The sequence below is a fragment of the Sphaerodactylus townsendi genome, linkage group LG14 (genome assembly GCF_021028975.2).
Source record: "Sphaerodactylus townsendi isolate TG3544 linkage group LG14, MPM_Stown_v2.3, whole genome shotgun sequence".
Classification (NCBI taxonomy): Eukaryota; Metazoa; Chordata; class Lepidosauria; order Squamata; family Sphaerodactylidae; genus Sphaerodactylus; species Sphaerodactylus townsendi.
This window is the reverse complement of record NC_059438.1, coordinates 11,727,167-11,747,455: the sequence shown is the minus strand read 5'-3', so window position 1 is coordinate 11,747,455 and position 20,289 is coordinate 11,727,167. Positions and strand designations below refer to the sequence as shown.

At 47.1% G+C, this 20,289-nt stretch overlaps 1 protein-coding gene across 1 annotated transcript in view; it reads left to right on the top strand.

Moving 5' to 3' along the window:
* Positions 1-2,269: 2,269 nt before the first annotated feature.
* The window catches only part of CDH13 (cadherin 13), a 714,654-nt gene continuing 696,634 nt past the window's right edge, over positions 2,270-20,289 (top strand). Inside the window, exon 1 of the mRNA XM_048515605.1 lies at positions 2,270-2,458. The gene's annotated coding sequence lies outside the window, so the exon portion shown is untranslated. The remainder of the gene's footprint in view (positions 2,459-20,289) is intronic.

Sequence of the window (20,289 nt, the reverse complement as noted above, 5' to 3'; positions counted from 1 at the left end):
TGCAATCTCCTGCCATCTTTTAGCACACCCTTGTTCCTCCTTTGTCATCTAACGGCCTACCAGCTTCCCTTGCTGGCTTCCCTGCTTTTGATGTACTTGAAGAACTGTTTGTTGCTGGACTTGATGTTTGCAGCCATGCATTCCTCATAATCCTTTTTTGCCTCCCTTACAGCTAACTTGCTTCTTTTTTGCCACCATTTGTGTTCCCTCTCATATTCTTCATCAGCCAAACTGGACTTCCATTTTCTAAAAGACATTTTCTTTTTTTCTGATAATTTCTTCAACCTCTCTTGTTAACCAAGTGGACAGTCATCTGCCATGTTTTCTTAGCAGGACTGGCTGTCATTAAAGGTTTCAAAATTATATGTAACAGGAAGATCTTGGCATTGGAAGCTTACAGCTCAATTCTAAGCATATTGTTTGTTTAGGATCACACTACCAATACCAGGTGTTTGAACCACATTGTCTGTAGTTATGCAGTGGTTAAGAGCAGGTGGACTCTAATCTGGAGAACCGGGTTTGATTCCCCACTCCTCCACATGAGTGGCAGAGGCTTATCTGGTGAACCAGATGTGTTTCCATACTCCTACATTCCACCACTGGGAGGCCTTGCCCCCCACTTAGATCCAGCCCTCAGGACAGGTGTTTAATGGCTCATAAGAACTTTGTAGGTAATAGATATTGTGGACCATGAAGTGAAGCACTTTACGCTCCACAATATCTTTATAAAGAATTATTAAAAAACACAGCAGTGGTTTATCTAGTCTAACACCCTTTTCCACTAAGTGGTCAACCTTACATGAGTGAGCTTGGGCTAGTCACAGTCCTCTCAGGACTCTCTCAGTCCCTCCTACCTCAAAAGGTGTCTGTTGTGGGGAGAGGAAGGGGAAGGAGTTTGTAAGCCACCTTGAGTCTCCTTAAAGGACAGAAAGGTGGGATATAAAACCAAATTCCTCCTCCTCTTCCTCCTCCTCTTCTTACTTCACAACTTCTCAAAGGGTGTTTGTTGTGAGGGGGGAAGGGCAAGGAGATTGTAAGCCCCTTTGAGTCTCCTACAGGAGAGAAAGGGGGGATATAAATCCGAACTCTTCTTCTTCTTCTTTCTTTTCCACCATAAGTCAAAGAGCAAAATGAGACTAAATCGTAGCCAGCTCTCATAAAGTAGTGCCTTCCACAACATTCCTTGATTTTGCCTCTGTCTACTGCACAGAAATAAAAACCAGCCTACTTTATAAGATTGTTGTGTGACTAAAGCTGAACACTACCCTCTCTAAGAAACCACTTCGGTGCAAAGCAAAACACTGTTACCCTGTTTCCCGGAATATAAGACATCCCCGGAAAATAAGACGTAGTAGAGGTTTTGCCGAATTTCGAAATATAAGGCATCCCCCCCCAAAAAGTAAGACGTTGCCAAAGTTTTTTGTTTGGAAGTACGCCCATCTAACAGACAAGTTTCACAGAAATATACACACCCCTGAAAATAAGACATAGCGCATCTTTGGGAGCAAAAATTAATATAAGACACTGTCTTATATTCGGGGAAACATGGTATGAACCATCGCTAGAAACTGCATCTCATTCCCGTGAAAGAAAAGGGTGGGGTTTTTTGCCATCGAAGGACATGGACTTTTTAGAACTTCTCTTGCCGATTTCTGCTCAGCGAGTCTGAAAGCCGGCGTCCCACCATAACCTGAGCAGTTAATAAAATCTATTGCTCTATGATGGATTTTTTTTTGTCAAGCAGAGAATTGATCTGTCCTCCTTGTGATTTGCGAGATGGAGCGAAAGCAGAAAAGGCAATCAGGATTTTTTTTTTTCTCTTTTGCCTCGTCCACCTGAAAGAACTCGACTATGTCAGCCTTCTATAGTTGAAAAGTATCTGGAGGCCGGTTGGGTCTTTCCTGTGATTTATGGCAAAATAAAGCGCGGGTCTTGATTAACATTTCAATAAAGAGGGCCTTTCTTTGGGGGCCCCGCTGCTCTAAGGCACCCTTGTTCCTTCCAATACGAATCCACTCCTAAAAGGGAAGGAGAAATGGCCCCCACCCTCCTGGAAATCCATAAAGCGCGATTTCTTAAGTTATCGGTGGCCCCTTGCTTTTTCTGGAGGTGCCCTGATCTGCAAGGCGTGCATGCCAGATACTGTATGATGCAAAAAAGGAGGATGATTTGTGGAGAAATCATCCTTGTAAAGCCATTGGCTCTGGCCACCAGCCTCTATCCAATGCTTTGATGATGCTGCCGCTGATCTATTTGGGAAGTTGGCTAGCTCTCGAGGCAGTCCTGCGCTCTCTCTCTCTCTCTCTCTCTCTCTCTCTTCTCAGAGGCTGTTCCACAGTGAAAATATGCTCAGTGCAGCCAAGTGCATGAATGAAACAGCCGCCCGTCTCTACTTGTGGGGGCTGGAGCATAAAATGCAACGCCACGCACAGCTTAACCCTCTCCCCGCCTTCTGTCCCCAGGTAAGGGGCTTTTTGCACGGGCTTCACTGGGGTGTGGAATGTCGTGGGGTTCCCCCCCCCCCCTGTTTTATTTGTGGCTCTGTGCACCGCATCTGGCCATTGGGAAGCGTCTGGTTTGCTCTGCGATGGCAAGGCTGGCTGGGAGAAGGCTGTCTTCGGCGGCGGGGAAGAGAATCACCGCGAGGAGGGGATGCCTCGGTGCTTTCCAGGGGCCAGAAATTAGCTGCACATACGTGCCGCTGGTGTGCATGCCAATGGGTTTCTCCTCACCCCGAGGGTAAGGGGGGATCCCTCAAGTGCATCTGCGGGGAGGTTCGAAGCGTCACCGAATACCGCAACTTTCATCTGCCTCTTCCCCCCTTCGGTGGCTTCTGGAGAGATCAGTTGTCGGCAGATCCTTTTATTGATGACCTTTTTTAGGGGGTGGGGGTGGGGGGGGGGAAGATGAGGTTCAGAGACGGGCGAGCCTGGCAGAAGTCAGTGCCCAGATGCCTGCCTCCCTTGCCTCTTCGGGAGCGCTGGCGAACTGGGGGCACCGGGTGGCTGTCTGTCTGTCAACACCCCCTCCTTTCTGTACAGTAATAGATCTTCTCTGCCCAAAAGGCTGGGGGAGGAAGAATCCCACCCAGCTTTGCAGAAAGCCCAGCGCCTGGTGTGATGCCCGCTGTCACTGTCAATCACAGCCCAGGAACTCGCCCGGGCTCCAACTTCTCCTCCGCCCGCCTGGATTCCCTTTGCAATTGAGATGCCCTGTTCATTTTAGCAAGCGATGTTTGGAGCTCCTTTGCGGCGTGATCTTTTTCGCAGCTTCTGCCTGGGTGGGTTTTTGTTTTTTTTTTTGTACCCCCACCTTTCCAGTAGCCTGAACCTCATCTTGGGTCAGCATCGCTCTGGGTCTGGCTTGGTGGGGCTTCAGGGATCTGGAAGGAAATTCCTTTTGGGGCCAGGGGAGGTGACTTGCTCGGGCTTTAACCCTCAAGGAGATGGTCGCGTTCACAATCGAGCCATCCTAAGCCGTCTTCTGTGGTTTTGTGTGTGCCCGGTTTCCCCAGAGGCATGGGAAATGCATGCTTGCCCATTTTGCATTTGGCAGTCTAGCTTTTTTGTCTCGCTGGCAGACAACACAGGTTGCAAACGTTTGCCTGCTTCCTGGGACTTTAGATCCATCTGTTGCTACTTCCCAAAGGGATTCCTGTTTTTTAGTTTACAAGCAGCATGAGGAGGAGTAGAAAGAACATATGACTGTCAGTGTCTGACCAAAGAAGCTTTGAGTACCAAAAGCTTGTAACCCCCCCCCCCCCTTGTTGGTCTGTAAGGTGCCAGACTGTAATCTAGTTGTACAACCAAAGGTGCGCAACAGTGCACAGCACGTGGTCAGACACATTCAGAAGCTGGGTCCATCAACAAGTTGACTCGTTTTCACCTGGCAGTAGGTCTAACAGAAGTCCACGTTTACTCCAAAAGATTTCTGGAACCCGATGAGTGATGATCTTGGCAGACATTGAAGTAACCCACGTGGCCCGTTGCCAATGCCTGCAGGAGCTACGCCACAGGGTTGCCATGCGTGAATAATATACCGTTGTTTGAACAGTCTCTTCAGTATTGGGGGAACAAGGGAAGTCACTCCTGAAGTGTGTTGGTTGGGGCTGTGGTACCCTAAGCAGGAAGGCTTGGAAAACTTCAAATTAGCATGTGGCCCGACCCATACTATGGAGCTTCTGTTGTGTGAAAATGCTGGCATGGGATTGCAAGCCAGTATGGGTAGATTCTCTGAAGTGGCTCCAAAGCAACATAAGCTATAGAGATATTATGGTATGGGCTCCTGGCATGGCATTTAGATGTGGAACTGAAATGTACAATCGGCATGTGTAAACAATGTGGGGAAGATTGCAAGCATGTTTTTGGAAGTATGTAAGTGGAGTGCAAAAGAAAACCCGACAGATTGATAGAATTAAGTTGTTATGACTGCCGGTTGCTAGCACACGTTATTGATATGCGGTATTTATGGTATCCCCACAGGTGGTATTAAAGAAGTACAAGAGGAAGTGTAAAATGCGCTTTATTTATAACATGTAACTTGGCTCCTTTGTTTGAGATGTCCACATTACAGTCTCCCATAGTGTGAGACATCTTGAGATCTCTATTGCTTTGGGGTATGCTATGCAGATGATTAAGGGGTTCTGTTTGTCTTGACTGGAGTTGAGGGCCAAGAACTACATGGGGAGGGGGAGGGTGGTTGGTTCAGGGAGGGGATATTGATCAGTGGTAGAGGATCTGCTTTGCTTGTGAAAGGTTCCGGGTTCAATCCCCAGCATCTCCAGTTAGAAGGACCAGGTGGCAGGGGATGGGAAAGGCCTCAACCAGAGACCCTGGGGAGCAGCTGCAGTCTGAGTAGACCATACTGATCTTGATAGTGACAGTGAGCCCAGGACTCAGGCTCTACTAGATCTCAAGGGACTACAAACCTTTTTTTCAGTCCCTGCCAGCATGGCCAATTGGTCATGCTGGCAGGGGTTGATGGAAATTGTAGTCCATGAACATCTGGAGAGCCACAGGTTACAGACCCCTGAGCCAAAAGGTAGAGTCAGTGAAAGGCAGATTCACATGTTGATTCACAGAGGATGATCTAGAAATGCTCTTAGCAGCAAAGGTTATTTCATGGCACAGTCAACCGATGGCTACGTTTGCAATTCTGTGCATACTTAGTAAGGAGTGAAGCTCGAAATTACAGTGCAGCCATGAGCTTATGAGTGTAACCCATGGCCCAGACAAGTTCTCTCACCTTTGGTTGACCTTGCAAGGTTGTTGTAAGGGTCGGGCATTCGTCCTGCAAGGTGCACCTAAAATGTAGCTTGTTTGCTCTATGACAAAGGATCTCTAAGCCTTCTCTTGTGTCCTGTTGGTCTGCTAAGTCAAAACGTTCAGGGTTCAGCCTCACAGTGCCTGTGTCTTTCTGGGGTGGCAGCATTGTGTGTTCTTCTCTGCTGTATTTCATTGTTTGTGCATATTATGGTCTACCTTCCACACTGTCAAGTGGGACTGGCCGCCTCAAAAGTGAATGCCATTTCGGGCTCAGCCTCTGAACTTATTTCCATCCTAGAACCACATAAAGTCAACCGCCCAGATAGGGTTGCCACCCTCCAGGTGGCACCTGGCGATCTCCCAAAATGACAACCGATCTTCAGACAACGGTGACCAGTTCCTCCGGAGAACATGGCTGCTTTGGACTTGATGGCATCATGCTCTGCTGAAAACCTCCCCCTTCCCAACAGTCTCCTTCTACACAGGTTATGTGCCCAAACCTCCAGGAATCCCCACTCCAAAGCTGGCAACCTTAAACTCTGAGCATGCACCAAGTGCTTCTTTCTTGCCACACACTAAGCCCACAGCCTGCCTCTTCCATATTTAGAAAGGCACAGTTTCTAGTATCAGATGGTGGTTCTGTTTGGCAGAGTTGGATGCTCTGACAGGCAGCCTCTTCTCTAGCAGAGATGTTCCGTATCTCTGCGCTACCTGTGAGGCCACGGATTGAACATGCATGGGAAAAAAATGTGCTGAACCTTTTGAACTGCGGCCTCTCCTCCCTGCGACTAAGCATAGCGAGTCCCAGCCAGTCTGGAACCGAGAACCTCTTCTTTTGGAAAGGAGTGACAGGTTGATTGTACCAGTGCCCTGAGATAAACCCTGTTTCTTGATAGAAATATATGGAGCAAGAGGCGTTGGCATGAACAAATTCAACAGCTGGCGAGAGAACGGCCTGCTATCTGGGAGGCCACTTGGGTGGATTGTTTGACTCAGCTCGGGAAAGACTTTCGTGCTGCCGGAGAAGTAAACAACAGAGAGCGGAACAAGCTGCTGAAGCAATCGTCTGGCAGAGATTTGGGTGGGAACACTTTTGCCAAGGTGGTTATTCTCCCCCCCCCCCTTTCTCAGCAGAAGCAACAACTCATTTTCCGATACCCTATGAGGGGAAACAGCACAAATTGATCTTCATCCGCTGATTTAGCAGCTGTCTAAATCTGTTACTGCAACCTTGCCTTGCAGAGAAGAGCAGAATTTGGTTTAGGAATAATGTCCTAAGTTGTGGTCGGGGTGTGTGTGTGAAAGTAATGCTTTCTGCTCAGTGCATCAATGGGCACACGCTATGTTTCATCACACAGAAACAGCTTACAGGTTTAATACACAGCACTGGGTGAAGGAGTGTAAAGTTGCACCAGATGGTAGGATTCTGTCAAAACCACACAGTGTGGGTCCCATTTCATTGGTGAGGGGAGACCGTGGCATGCTTGAAGGGCTGCATCTTCGTACTTACATGGGAACATTACATTGCCAGATTCGTACCTTACGTGAGGAAATGTGTCTGAGTTGTATTTTCTCTTTCTGTGTTCTTGGAAAAATGCAAAAAACACCCCATGTATCTGCATTGTGCATGCATTTCTAGAAGGAAGATATGGAATGGATGCCCCGTACCCCGGCTTCTGTAGCATGTGTTGGTCCCTAGCCTGTGGTCAATTGGATCTGTTCACAGGTTGGGAGCCACCACAGGTTTTAATGTGTGTTCCTTATTGCTACTTTGTGCCAAGTGCAAATGGACCTCCTTGCAGGGGTGTATTGCCCAGAGGGACAAATGTCCTCGGGCTGCGACCATTTAGTCACATGGGGGGGCAGAAAATCGCCCCCACACCTCATGTTATTTGGCCTTGGTGGGGGAGGGCAGCTGCCCATATGGGGGGGGGGGGCGGTGCACAAAACTCAGATTTTGCACCAGGCTACATTTTCCCTAGATATGCTTCTGCCTCCTAAGCACAAAAACTAGAATTTAATTCCCACTGAAATACATTCATTACCGACTACCAAATTGTAGTACCCTCACACTGTCGCCGTGGTGTGTGCACTTGTTTTGAGATATATTTGTGTTGTTTTTTAAACACCCTTATCTCGTCTATGAGCTCAAAGGTGGTATATTTGGGACATGCCTAAAACAGGATAGTTTCTAGATCCCTAGACCTCTAAAGAGCTTTGGTTTATGTTCCTTATAACATGACTGGCAGCTGGGAAATGTCTGTCTTCTTTCCAACAGATGGGGGACTTGACAGATGTCATAATGGGGACTTTCTAAAAATGTGTATTACTTTGAGGGTTTTATTTCATAAAAGGAAACTGCAGGGAACATTAAATTGGCAGGACAGACACCATAAAAGGTGGGGTAAGGGAGTTTCACATAGAAATCCAAGTGGTAAATCTGGCCACTGACTTCATAAAAGGCATAAAACATAGAACAGAATTGCCAGGATTCTGGAAGATCATGAAGTTGAACGGGCTGCCCATTTGTTAGGACTGGCAAGAAACGACCCGCCCCCCCCCCCAACAGTTCCCTAATATTTGTCTTATGAAAGTTCCTGAGAATCTAGAATTCAAGATGAAAACACAGGTTTTGGGCTGTTAATTGTAATGGGACATGAGAGCAAAGACTGCCCAGTTCTTTTGAAACATCTACAGTGAATTATAGAAAGCAGACAAACTCTCACCTTTTTTGTGTTTCTCCAGAAGAGGGCTCCCTGCACAGCAGGAAGAACTAGCACACGCGTTCAAACATCACTTGGAAATAAAGGTTGCAGCTGCATAGGAAAGGGATTGTTTGCATTCCTATATAGAAGTGGGGTCAAAATAGCTGGTGGGCTTGCATTCAAATCTGGCTTCTCGTGCGTGACGTTGAACTGATGCAAGCACTGATATTCGTGGAGTCCGAGACCGCTTTGCTGGATTGCTATGAGCAACAATAACCCAAATGTCATAATTGATTGATAAATTTCCACTTTGCGTGTGCATGGGGTTTTTTTTTAAGGATCGAAAACAAAACTCTTGATAACGTCCATCAAAATGACAGCTGCGGATTGGGTCTGCATGAATCAGGAGCATTTGATGATGCACAATTAAGTTAATTGGGCATGCACCACGGTACTTCAGGGGTGCTTGGAACATTTTGGGTGTTCTTTGAATGGGGGAAGATGTAGGGCAATTATGCCTCTTGGGGATGATGACACATGATGATTTGAATGCGCGTTACGAAAACAAGTGACTCGTTTGGCTGAAAACTGCTCCCAGTCGGTTGCCAGTGAGCCGTGCAGAGGCAGAAATCTCTAAGGGGAGAAACGGATAGATTGTAGCCGTCTCTACCTGTTCAGGCTTGGTCAATGTGATAATGAAACCTTTACTTACTCAGTGCGGTGAATTAGTCTGGAAGGAACTGTGGGAATTCCATTCTGCAAACTCCACTCTGACTCTTCTTCTAGGATTCTTCGTTAAGCAGGCTGACCTCTCCTGCAATCAGACTCACCAACTCTACATTAGGAACTTCCTGGAGATTTAGGGCAGTGGTGGCGAACCTATGGCACGGGTGCCAGAGGTGGCACTCAGAGCCCTCTCAGTGGGCACGCACAAACATAGTGCCAGCCCCCCCCCCACACACACACACACACATCAAGGCTGGCTTGGGCTGCTGGGCTCGATTATTAGCCTTAAACCTAAGACCTAGTTTTGGGGAAGCAGTGTAGATGATCCTGTTAAGCGCTGTTAAACCCCACTGATTTTCAAGTGCAAAGAACTAAAGTGCAATCTCTTTACCTGGGAGTAAGCTCAGTTGCTGGCAATGGGGCTTGCTTCTGAGTAAACCCTCCTAGGGTCGTGATTCACCCGTTGGAAGAGTTGCACAGCTGCTTCAAAGCAAAGCCACCGACTACCACCAAGCTTACTCCCGAGTAATGCACGCCTCGGAGCCAACAGCTTTTTCTAAACTTAAACCTCAGTATTCAGGTTAAATTGCCAGCACTTTGCAATAAATAAATGGGTTTTGGGTTGCAATTTGGGCACTCGGTCTCGAAAAGGTTCGCCATCACTGATTTAGGGGGTGTGTGGAGCCTGTGGAGTGTGGAGTTTGGGGAGGGGAGGAATCCCAGTGAGTTATAATACCTTAGAGTCCACCCTCCAAGGGAACCATTTTCTCCATGAAACTAAGCTTAGTAGTAGGTCTAACGAGTGGCCCTCCAGATGTTCATGGACTACAATTCCCATCAGCCCCTGCCAGCATGACCAAGTGGCAGGGCTGATGGGAATTGTAGTCCATGAACATCTGGAGGGCCATAGTTTGAAGACCCCTGCTCTGTAGCATAGATGAGTTTCAATCCTGAGAGAACTCCAGACGCCACCTGGAGGTTAGCAACCCTACGGTCAAGGCCGCTATCCCTTTAATTTTTCTTCAGCTGATCTCAGCTGTTCTTAAGCTGTTCTGATCTCAACTACTCTTGAGAAGCAGCGTGGTGTAGTGGTGAAGAGCAGGTGGACTCTAATCTGGAACACTGGGTTTGATTCCCCACTCCCCCACCTGAGTGGCAGGCGCTTATCTGGTGAACTGGATTTGCTTCCCTGCCCTTCCACATGAAGCCTGCTGGATGACCTTCAGCCAATCACAGTTCTCTCAGAACTCTCTCAGCCCCACCTGCCTCATAAAACATAAGAACAAGCCAGCTGGATCAGACCAGAGTCCATCTAGTCCAGCTCTCTGCTACTCGCAGTGGCCCACCAGGTGTCTGTTGTGGGAATGGAAGATGAGATATAGAGCAAGTAGGGTTTTCAGTTCCAGGCTGTGAAATACCCAGATATTTGGGGGGTGGAGCCTGAGAAGGGCGGGGTTTGGGGAGGGGAAAGACTTTGAAGGGATGTAATGACATGGTGACCATTTTCAAGGTTCAAGGTTCAAGGAGAAGAGATTCCACCTAAATATCAGGAAAAACTTCCAGACAGTAAGGGCTGTTCAACAGTGGAATGCACCTCAGAGTGTGGTAGAGTCTCTGGAGGTTTTAAAAAAGAGGCTGCATCTCCATCTGTCAGGAGCGCTTTGATTGTGCATTCCTGCATTGCAGGGGGTTGGACTTGATGGCCCTTGAGGTCTCTTCCAACTCTATGATTCTATGATCTCTGTAACCTAGAGGCGAGCTGTAATTTTGGAAAATGTCCAGCTGGCTACTTGGAGATGGGCAACCGTAGGCTGGCTGCCTTCTGCAGTTGTCTCCCCACCCCCTACATCAGCTGTGACGTCCCTTATGCAAAATAAGCAAATATATGCAAATTTGCTTGAGATGACTCACCCCTTGAATCATTCAGAAACCATCATTCATGTAATGTAGAGCCAATTTCTTTTTTCAAATTCTGGAGAGCAGAAAACCTCCTGAACGGCGGGCAACTCTTGTCCAGCAAGCAAGCTGAAATGAGACTCCTTTACAGATGGAGCTCTTTCCCTTCTCTGTGCTGCTTATCTTCTGAGGCTGCAACAGAGGCATTTGGCTTCCAGCTTTCCTGACAGTTTGGCCAGAGCTGAACGTGTGCAGTTTTCTGTTGGGCCCAGATTTGGATCAAACAGCTTTATTACAAGTTGGCAGGTCTAATTTGACCTTCTCTGCTGCTGTTTTCCACTGCGGCCAAGCACACGAGTGGAATCTCATTTTGAACATCAATGGAAACAGGCTGCTAAGGCCGGCCACGACTTTTCCTTTTGCTTTTCTCCCCCTTTGTCTCTGTCCAAAGTCACTCCAAGGAGAGCCAGTGTGGTGTAGTGGTTAGAGCAGGTGGACTCTAGTGTGGAGAACTGGGTTTGATTCCTCATTTCTCCACATGTGCTCTATCTGTTGGTTTCCTGACCCTTGCCTGATTTTGACTAACCCATTTGTTTTTGGTCTCTGGATTCTCCAGCAGTCTCTTGGACAACTGGCCATTATCTGATCTCAGGCTTTCTTTTCTGTCTCTGTTCCCTTGAATTGAGCATGCAACTTGAGTCCCAGCTCCACCACCTTGAATGAGGGTTTCTTGTTTTCCCCTCCAAAAAGGCAGTGTGGTATAGTGGTTGCGCTTCTAGGCGGAATGGGGAAATATAGGTTAAAATGCATACATGAACTGTGAGTCCCTCTACATGATCTGGCATTCTTTTGCTGTCTCTCAAGGTCAAGCCAGACAAAATTGTGGGAACATCACAAAGGATCTCCCAGAGGTTTTCAAGTACAGTTTTAAGGTACACAGGGGCCCAGTTCTAGTTGGTATCATGCTGTGAGGAGAAGGAGATTTTAAACTTTCTCTGCTATGTTATTTTCCAAGTCTGAAACCTGGGTAGTTGCTATACACTTTTTTGAAGCAAACATCCGGTTACCCATGTCTAACATTACATTTGCCACACGTAGGCTAATAGCAGCTCTTTCGAGACTCTCTCAGATTGGGAAAACAGTGTGAAGAAATGAAGGCTTCAGCCCCCATTTTCTCTGTGACCCTGACTGGAACTGGGTTTAGTGCAAATGGAATTGAGTTCCATGAACCTGAAAATAAAATATGAAAGGAAGGAGGGGATGTCACTGGAATATCCATTCACTGAACTCCTAGTATCTCTTCTGGCTTGCTTGGCACTGAGGACGAAATGTCAAAAGGGAAAAGACCCAACCACTTTCCCTCTCTTTGAAGTTGAATAATCCTGGGGGTGGGGATTGGGTTTTTTATAGTGAGCTTAGGTGGGTACTTAAAGAATCTAAGGGGAATTAAAGAATGTCCTTGATACAAGAAGCAAACACTTCTGGACTTTATTGAACTTGTATGTTTCCGGCGCTGACAATTAGCAGATACTCACAAAGATGCTTGGGTAGGTTTACTAAGATGTTGAGAAGTTCCTTTATGAAGAAACATCTCCACTTTCTCTACCATTCCATGCAAGCATGGGTCATTATTTATCCATGGGGTGACATCATAACGCAATGTTTTCTAGGCAGACTATGTTTTATGGGGTGGTTTGTTATTGCCTTCTCCAGTCATCTATACTATGCTCCTGAATACTATACTATTTCCCTGACCACTGAAGGATGGAAAACTGAGTCAACCTAGAGCCGCCTACCTGAAACCGACTTCCACTGGGATCGAACTCAGGTTCTGAGCAGACTGAGCTTACTACTCTGGGGCACGAGGATCCCTACCATTCAATGCAGCCGCACCAAATTATTGGTGTAGCTCTGATAACAAAGGAGGTAGTTTAAATGTCATGAATTAGAGCTTGGGTGTGTGTGTGAGAGAGAAAGTATGCTAACTTTTCAAGAAGTACTTTTAGAAAGTCTTTATTCTCAAGTTTGACATACTTTGTAGGCCATAACTTGCATTTCCTTTTCCTATTACCATATCAAACATTCTTCCGTACCTTATTAATTCTTTTGTTAGATGAACAAAAAACAGGTTATGGTGAAAAGAGGGTGGAAAGATGTTCAGTGCTGTTCGGCGGCCATTGTTAGGAGACCCGTTTTGTAATGGAGATGGCATCGTGTCTCTCTGAGCTTGAAAGGAAATGGAGGGTGGAGATCAGATTTGGAAATTTGTTGGGCAAAGGGACACCCACTCAAATTATCATGGCATCAATCATCTGACAAACCTCCCTGAAGCTAGTTATTTTCCCACCTGTAACATCAGCTAAGTGTAGCTCTGGCAACAGAGGCGATAGCTTAAATGCAATGGATTTATGTCCAGTGTGTGAGAGAGAAAGAATTGTGGGAAGGTCTGTTTCTTATGCTAAGACAGGGGAAAACTTCCACCTCTCTTTTGGAAACTCCAGGCCTTTCACATTACTTTCTTCCTGGATGACCCAAGCTCAAGACATGTTTCTAAATAACTGGACCTCTTAAACGAGGACCAATGTCACCACCAGTGGATAGACTTTACCATTTTTTTCCAGTTATACCAGGCAGAATCCTGCCCCACTGCCCATCCCTTCTTATGCTCAAATGTTGAGCGAGCAAGAAATCCCCAAAATGCTGTGGTAAAGTTATAGAGTTCAGAGACTTCCTGGAATGTTGTGACGTCACTTCCAGATGAAACTTGGAAGCGACAACATATCAGTCAACACTGGAATTGGATGAAAGTTGGCTGGATCCAACCTTTCATTTTTTTTCTAACTGTCACTATTTTTGTCATGTTGAAATTGGTGCAAATTGCTAGGATTATCAGTCTTCCAAAATCAGCCTCTTCCAAAACATAATAACATAAGAACAAGCCAGCTGGATCAGGCCAGAGTCCATCTAGTCCAGCTCTCTGCTACTCGCAGTGGCCCACCAGGTGCCTTTGGGAGCTCACAGCAGGATGTGAAAGCAGTTGCCTTCTGCAGCTGTTGCTCCCGAGCACCTGGACTGCTAAGGCATTTGCAATCTCAGATCAAAGAGGATCAAGATTGGTAGCCATAAATCGACTTCTCCTCCATAAATCTGTCCAAGCCCCTTCTAAAGCTATCCAGGTTAGTGGCCATCATCAGCGTTAGCCATGGCAGAGATACTAACCTCCCCACCCACACCCACCCACCCACCCACCCACCTCAATAAAATTAGTAGGATTTCAAGGTACATTTCCAAGGGTCTGGGTGGCGGTGATGGGAACAGAAGCGATGCATCTTGGCACCAGACCGCACGCAAGAACACCGCAGTGTTGTGAGCTGCCGTCTGCCACTTCACATGCTGGTGCGGTTCTCTTTGAAACTGTCAATAACAGATTGCAGGACACTTATGTTTTCCTGGTGTATCTTTAGCCCCAAGAACAAACATTTTCTTGGCTTGTGAACACCATACAGGATGGGCAATGGGAGAGCAAATTGCTGGGTACGGATGCCAGTAATTGGGGGAAGCTTTGGGAGGTAATCATCAAAATGTGAAATGGGCGATTGCAAGCATCTTGTCTCTCACTTCGTTCGTAATCTGCTGGAGATTGTGCGGGTGGCGAGTCCTCTTCCAGTCATTTTTTGCTTTGAAGAAAGGGCAGGCCACAGCAATAGGCATGTAGTCTGGCAGGCTCCCTTGATGTAGTTGGATCTCAGTAGTGATACAAGGTCAGCCCTGGTTAATACTTAGATAGGGACCCACCAAGGAAGTCCAGGGTTGCTATGAAGAGGCAGGCAATGACAAACCAGCTCTGTTAAATGATCAAGACCTGGAAGTTACAGGCTACCCAGATTTCTTCAGATCTGAGAATCTACGCAAGGTCAGCCCTGGTTGGCACTTGGATGGGAGAAATCAAGGACTTGCCTCTTTCTCCCAAGTGTCACCAATGAGCTTTTCTCGGTTTGCCAGGTTGCCTCCTGCCCCCAGTGGCTATCCCCCAGTCCTGCAGCAGGAGTTAATGGGGATGATGGAATTATGGCCCTTTCCCCACTTACCTTTGTCCGAGGGTTGCTGCGCGCAATTCCCAGCGCACGGCATCCCTGGTGCAGCACTGGTGCATCCCCAATTTTAATCTCCGCCACTTCTGCGTGGGTCACCTGTGTGCTTCCTTTGCAAGAGAGTCCCAGGAATGCCTCACACTGAGGGGGCACGGCAGCGGCAGCGTCGGGGCGGCTGCGCTGTCACCGCCCCTCTCGTGGGGAGTGCGGGGGGACCCCGTGCTACTCTCCTCAAGTAGCGCGGGCCTTAAGGTAAGTGGGGAAAGGCCCTATGTCATAGTGATGTCACTTCCAGTCCCCACACCCACAACACTCTAGGACAGGGCCTCTTCGACCTTTTTGGGCCTGTGGCCACCTTTGGAATTCTCACACCGCGTTGTGGCTGAGGCGAAGATAAGCTGTGAATTTTTTAAAAAAATGCAAAGAGAAACAGCATGGTGGATGGAAGCTGTTGTCGCAGGCTGGCATTTATCTCCCCGTGGAACCTGACAGCTGAATGTCGTGTCTGGACCAGGTGGCATTTCTGTCTTTGTAAAGCACAACCATAATTGATGAACTGATCTGAACTGGCGAGGGATGCTCCGAACTCCATAAATTGTGGCTCATGCATACAAAGAATCTCATTAACCTACAATGGACAGGCCCCGCATCCCGAGTACCAACTTGCCCTGGGGCTCGGAGCCTGTTGTGGCTGAGTGGCGCTTCACTCCGAGAGGACATAAGTTACCTCTAGTATCAGCATCGTTCTCCTGCGCCTGAGTTATAGCCGGTGCTGCTTTTCAAAACGATCTTCCGAGAGAGAGGAGGACCAGGTGTTTGTTTACCAGCCGAGTGGAACGTGAAAAGCTCCATCTTTCTGATTTCTGTGGAAAAGCAGGAGAAAGGCAACATAACTAAGATGTGTGTAATTGCAAGGAATATTAATTTCTAACCTGTGTGGTGTAGTGGTTGAGAGTGGGAAGACTGTAATCTGGAGAAAGAGGTTTGATTTTGTCACAGGGCGGGAAAAGGGAGCGTGGGAAGCTGCCACACTGCCAAACCCCTGTTTCCCGCCGTCACAGGGGAGCGCCCGAGAAGGCAGTGTGGCAGCCTCCCGCGCTGCTGCATTGCCTTCTGGGGCGCTCCCGTTTCCTGCCCTGTGACAGGGCGGGAAATAGGGGAGAGCCCGAGAAGGCAGTGCAGCAGCCTTCCAAAAATCAGGACATTAAAAAAACCCCGTGGGATGTGGGACAAATTAATCAAAAGCGGGACTGTCCCGCCAAAAGCGGGACGTCTGGTCACACTATACTTTGAGACTCCTTGTGGTACAAAAAAAGTGGAGTATAAAAACCTACTCTTCTTCTAATCTGCCCATCCTGACGAGGATAGAGGGGCAGCGAGAGGAGGAATACTTGTGAGAAATGTGCCTGACAGGCACACTGTGCAACCAAAACACTTAGCTTATGTTCACACTGGACAGAGTAATAGCTGAGTGTGAGGAATTGTAGGTACAAAAAAAATCGGCCCTATTGTGGGTTTTTTTTAATCCATGGAGCATTTTATCTGCTGAATTTTTATTTCTGCTGTTTAATCTGTTTCAGGCAGCCCATTTTTAAGTTGCCGTTTTGGTAGCATTGGGCGCTCTTAATTGCATCAGGATTTCTTTCTTTTCCTTTCTGTTCTTTCTCCGCTATGCTTGATAAATACACCAGTGCGTGTGGCTAACGCAGAGAAGAAATCAAGGCTCTGGCAATCCGCTGTGCTCTGAATTCCTAATGCATCTGTTCAACTTTCGAATCCGCACTGGGCAAATTTGGAACTTGAACAGCCAAGCAGAAATGCGGCTGGGGAGAATTTCAGAAGCATCCCTAGTTAGGCCTAGGAACGTACTTCGGCCTGGACTGGAGCCAATTGGAATTAATCTTAGGGATGAATGAACGACAAATCACAGCTATTGGATTAACAGCCAGCTGTTCCAAAAGACCCCAAACAAACCCTGCCACCAACGTAATTTGTCAGCTTAATAAAAGAAGTCTATGACAGTGGCAACAGGCAGATGCTGTGGACTATCTCCTGCTTGGCTGTAACGTTTTCTGTCACATCCGAAAATTTATCACGGAGAAATGGAGGCCTGTTGCTTGAAAAATGCTCGTCTAAATGTGGAAGAGGGTGGGTGACGTCTCAGCTGCTGACTGACCTCCCCTGTGCCTTTCAACACCCTAACATCAGTGCGATGCTTTTTGCAGTTCTCTCCCCTGGTACTATGCTCTGTGTTCCAAAGAGTAGCTTTCTCCTTGGAATTGGCATGCAAAGGTCCTTACGAAGCTGGAACCATGGGTGAAAGAAGACCGTGTGTGACAGAGATGATGAATTAGCATGAAACGCTGTTAGGCATGTTCTAGGATATGCCCGCAAGCCAAAAATCAGCGGCACAATCCATGCAAATAGTGTGGCACAAATTGTCTGGCTTTGCACACACAGTTCACTTTCTGCTGGGCTGACACCCCTGCTGCCATATTCTCAGATTTCTGTCTTGTTTGTAATATGAAGCAGGCAACATTTCAAGTGTATTTGCATCCGCACAGTTGGTGGCGTTTGTCAACGGAGCAGGACGGCGTCCACAGTTGGCACGTGGCTGGAATTTATTAGATAGCTGGGGCTGATGGGAATTGTAGTTCTTTCGGCCTTTCTGTGGATGCGTATGTGGGCAAATATTAATTTTGCAAGCATCCTTTTGACTACTCCCACACGCTTGGCAAGCGTTTTGAAGGGGAATGCTCACCACTTTGTGTAGTTCTGAGTTGAGAAAAAAAGGGTTTCTGGGTATTGCTGCCATCAGACGGTTGTCTAACACAGAGGCGAAAAAGGGTTTAGTTCCCAGGAAGGAAGGTTTAGGACAGTGGTGGCGAACCTATGGCACGGGTGCCAGAGGTGGCACTCAGAGCCCTCTCTGTGGGCACGTGCAAACAGAGTCGCCCCCCCCCCCAACACATTTAGGCTGGCCTGGGCCACTGGGCTTGATAATTAGCATTAAACCCAAGTCCTAGTTTTGGGCAGGCAGTGTAGGTAACCCTGTTAAGCGCTGTTAAACCCCATTGATTTTCATGCGAAGAACTAAAGTGCAATCCCTTACCTGGGAGTAAGCTCGGTTTCTGGCAATGGGGCTTGCTTCTGAGTAAACTCTCCTAGGGTCGTGATTCACCTGTTGGAAGAGTTGCACAGTTGCTTCAAAGCAAAGCCACCGACTGCCACCAAGCTTACTCCCAAGTAATGCATGCCTCGGAGCCAACCGTTTTTTTATAAACTAAAACCTCAGTATTCAGGTTAAATTGCTGTGTTGGCACTTTGCAATAAATAAGTGGGCTTTGGGTTGCAATTTGGGCACTCGGTCTCGAAAAGGTTCACCATCACTGGTTTAGGACATAGGTGTCTAAACTTTTCAAGCTAATGGGCATAAAGTTGTCATCTCCGGGTTTGGAGGTGCCTGGAGATTTGAGTGTGGAGTCTGGAAGGGTGGGGTTTAGGGAAGGGAAGGACTCAGTAGGGTGGTGTAGTGGTTAAGAGCAGCTGGATTCTAATCTGGAGAATCAGGTTTGATTCCCCCACTCCTCCACCTGAGTGGCCGAGGCTTATCTGGTGAACCAGATGTGTTTCCGCACTCCTACATTCCTGCTGGGTGACCTTGGGCCAGTCACAGTTCTCTCCGAACTCTCTCAGCCCCACCTCCCTCACAAAGTGTTGTTGTGGGGAGGGGAAGCAGTTTGAAAGCCACTTTGAGTCTCCTTGCAGTAGAGAAAGGGGGGTATAAATCTAAACTCTTCTTCTTACTGGTTCTGGTGGGTTTTCCGGGCTGTGTGGGCGTGGTCTGGTGCATCTTGTTCCTAATGTTTCGCCTGCATCTGTGGCTGGCATATTCAGAGGTGTATCACAGAGGGAAGTCTGTTAACACACTGTGTCCAGAGAGAAGGAAGTGTTTGGGGTATATTTTGTCCATGTCCCATGGTGGGGAACTAATCAGTAAGTGTTTGGGTGGAACTTGTTATGCAAAGATGTGGTTGATAGTATTGTATTGCGGGTGGGGCTTATCAATCCAAGGAGTGATTCACATTTTCATGCCCTGCAGCAACAGCAGTATTGGTGAATGCAAATCCTGTGTGTGGGTGGAGTCTTCTTCTTACATTCAACTACATTGTAAAGATTCTTGCATCGAGATGGCAGCTGCTGCCCAAACAACCTTCTGAGAAATCTATAAAGTCAATCAAATCTCCAGTGGCCAATTACAGGCCTTGTTGGGCAAAGGCCTCTTGTGACCCTGCCCAATTTTGAAGGCACTCGATGGGCACAGGACAGGTGTTGACTTTGGGGACCTATTGTTTAGAATATCTCATAAAGATGGATGCTGTAAAAGAGCTCGGTCTTTTAACAAGACAGCCTTGTTTTTAAGGTTCCCTGTTTTCTAAGATCCCAGAACGCATTTTATTTGTCTGAATCATTGGCCTCTTGTGGCCATGCTGGTTTTCAGTGTTTTGTTCTATCCTTTTTTAAAAACAAAAAAAACCCCTCCATCTGTTGCATTATGGCCAAAACGTCCTTCTGCTGTTAAATTTTTGAATTGCCTCTACGGCCGCCACTGGACCTTGCACTTAGCTTTTCCATTCCGCTGTAGCATTTGCACCACGGAGAGTTTTTTTTTAAGATGCTGAAAAGTCAACCGTATCAATGTAATGATATATAGTGCTGTTTTCTTGCTGATGTAGCTGCTGAACTCGGTATCCCTTTTCATGTGCTGACAGAGGATTCTTGAGAGAGGAGATAAAAATTGAATATATTGAAAACTGCAAAACAAATTGAAGAATGAAAGTTAGGAAAAAAAACATTCCTTTAAAAAAAAAAGCCCCGTCGAGCTGCTGCTTAGAGGCAGAAAAATCTCTTCTGGCTGCTGGAAGACGTATGGAGGACAATAAAGAGCATGTTTAACCCTGTAAGACGATCCGCTGGAGACCGGAGCTTATGGTTTCCTGCGCTTACAGCATGTTGTGGTTTAGGATACTGCAGAAGTTGACCTTTAGAAGTTCTGCTTGCTAGCCAGCTCTACTGTGGGCAGGACAGGGTGGTCACAGGTATTCAAGAGGGTTCAGGGCAAGATGTTCTCAGTGTAATCCTGAGATTGTTGTAATCCTCCGGTGGGACCTAGCAGTCTCCTGGAATTCAACTGATCTCCAGACTATAGGGATAAGTTCCCCTGGAGAAAATAGCTGCTTTGGAAGGTGGACTCTAAGGCATTATACTCTATTGAACTCCTGCTGCTCTAGAGTTGCCCTGTCTCCCTGGCCCCCGATGATTCCTTACTATATTTTTTCATGTTATCTCCTCCCCGTTGGATAATTTAGTCACACCAAAACTTTTCAAATGTATTTTTTTTAACAAAGAACCTTTATTGGCGTAACAACATTATATACACAGATCCACTTAACCAAGTAGAGGGAAACTAAAATAAATGTACAGGTAGAGAAGGCTGATGTTCAGGATTTGCTTCTAAAGCGCTGTTTTATATACAAATCCAAAAATTTTGGTGACTGCATCGTTTGCAATCACTACTGGGGCTGTCCAACAGAAAGGTAAGCTGTT